Genomic DNA, 2,500 nt, shown 5'->3' on the forward strand with positions numbered 1-2,500 from the left:
TCCGCCTCTGGTCATGTCAGCTAACTCCGCCTATGGTCATGTCAGCTAACTGTGCCTATGGTCATGTCAGCTAACTGTGCCTATGGTCATGTCAGCTAACTCCGCCTATGGTCATGTCAGCTACTTCTGCCCATGGTCATGTCAGCTACTTCTGCCTATGGTCATGTCAGCTACTTCTGCCTATGGTCATGTCAGCTAACTGTGCCTATGGTCATGTCAGCTACTTCTGCCCATGGTCATGTCAGCTACTTCTGCCCATGGTCATGTCAGCTACTTCTGCCCATGGTCATGTCAGCTACTTCTGCCCATGGTCATGTCAGCTAATTCCGCCTCTGGTCATGTCAGCTAATTCCGCCTCTGGTCATGTCAGCTAATTCCGCCTCTGGTCATGTCAGCTAACTGTGCCTATGGTCATGTCAGCTAACTGTGCCTCTGGTCATGTAGGCTAATTCCGCCTATGGTCATGTCAGCTAATTCCGCCTCTGGTCATGTCAGCTAACTGTGCCTATGGTCATGTTACTGAATGGGGACCCAGGCTATGGCTCGCACTTGCCCCGGGCAGGGTTCCACGGCCCCGGGCTGGCTCCCACCACCCAGGCCTCTGCTCCCACTGCCCCGGCTTGGGTTCCACGGCCCCGGCTTGGGTTCCACAGCCCCGGGGACACATGTCAGCTACTTCTGCCCATGGTCATGTCAGCTAATTCCGCCTCTGGTCATGTCAGCTAATTCCGCCTCTGGTCATGTCAGCTAATTCCGCCTCTGGTCATGTCAGCTAACTGTGCCTATGGTCATGTCAGCTAACTGTGCCTCTGGTCATGTAGGCTAATTCCGCCTATGGTCATGTCAGCTAATTCCGCCTCTGGTCATGTCAGCTAACTGTGCCTATGGTCATGTTACTGAATGGGGACCCAGGCTATGGCTCGCACTTGCCCCGGGCAGGGTTCCACGGCCCCGGGCTGGCTCCCACCACCCAGGCCTCTGCTCCCACTGCCCCGGCTTGGGTTCCACGGCCCCGGCTTGGGTTCCACAGCCCCGGGGACAGTTCCCGCCTCCCCACCACCCAGGCCTCTGCTCCCACTGCCCAGCTTGGGTTCCACGGCCCCGGGCTGGCTCCCACCACCCAGCCTCTGCTCCCCACTGCCCCGGCTTGGGTTCCACCGCCCCGGGCAGGGTTCCACGGCCCCGGGGACAGCCCCCGCCTCCCACCACCCCGGCTTGGGTTCCACGGCCCCGGGGACAGCTCCAGCCTTTGCCCCGGCTTGGGTTCCACGGCCCCGGGCTGGCTCCCACCACCCAGGCCTCTGCTCCCACTGCCCCCGGCTTGGGTTCCACGGCCCCGGGGGACAGCTCCAGCCTTTGCCCCGGCTTGGGTTCCACGGCCCCGGGCTGGCTCCCACCACCCAGGCCTCTGCTCCCACTGCCCCGGCTTGGGTTCCACGGCCCCGGGGACAGCTCCAGCCTTTGCCCCGGCTTGGGTTCCACGGCCCCGGGCTGGGTCCCACCACCCAGGCCTCTGCTCCCACTGCCCCCGGCTTGGGTTCCACGGCCCCGGGGACAGCTCCCGTCTCACACCACCCAGGCCTCTGCTCCCACTGCCCCGGCTTGGGTTCCACGGCCCCGGCTTGGGTTCCACTGCCCCGGGGACAGTTCCCCGCCTCCCACCACCCATGCCTCTGCTCCCACTGCCCCAGCTTGGGTTCCACGGCCCCGGGCTGGCTCCCACCACCCAGGCCTCTGCTCCCACTGCCCCGGCTTGGGTTCCACGGCCCCGGCTTGGGTTCCACAGCCCCGGGGACAGCTCCAGCCTCCCTGGGCTGGCTCCCACTTGCCCGGGCAGGGTTCCACGGCCCCGGGCTGGCTCCCACCACCCAGGCCTCTGCTCCCACTGCCCCGGCTTGGGTTCCACAGCCCCGGGGACAGCTCCAGCCTCCCTGGGCTGGCTCCCACTTGCCCGGGCAGGGGTTCCACGGCCCCCGGGGACAGCTCCCGCCGCCCAGGCCTCTGCTCCCGCCTCCCACCACCCAGGCCTCTGCTCCCACTTGCCCGGGCAGGGTTCCAGGACCACGGGGACAGCTCCAGCCTCCCCGGGCTGGCTCCCACTTGCCCGGGCAGGGTTCCAGGACCCCGGGGACAGCTCCAGCCTCCCCGGGCTGGCTCCCACTTGCCCGGGCAGGGTTCCAGGACCCCGGGGACAGCTCCAGCCTCCCCGGGCTGGCTCCCACTGCCCCGGCTTGGGTTCCACCGGCCCGGGCCTGGCTCCCACCACCCAGGCCTCTGCTCCCACTGCCCCGGCTTGGGTTCCACGGCCCCGGCTTGGGTTCCACTGCCCCGGGCAGGGTTCCACGGCCCCGGGGACAGCCCCCGCCTCCCACCACCCCGGCTTGGGTTCCACGGCCCCGGGGACAGCTCCCGTCTCACACCACCCAGGCCTCTGCTCCCACTGCCCCGGCTTGGGTTCCACGGCCCCGGGGACAGCTCCAGCCTTTGCCCCGGCTTGGGT

Source organism: Acipenser ruthenus, unplaced genomic scaffold (assembly GCF_902713425.1).
Source record: "Acipenser ruthenus unplaced genomic scaffold, fAciRut3.2 maternal haplotype, whole genome shotgun sequence".
Taxonomy (NCBI): domain Eukaryota; kingdom Metazoa; phylum Chordata; class Actinopteri; order Acipenseriformes; family Acipenseridae; genus Acipenser; species Acipenser ruthenus.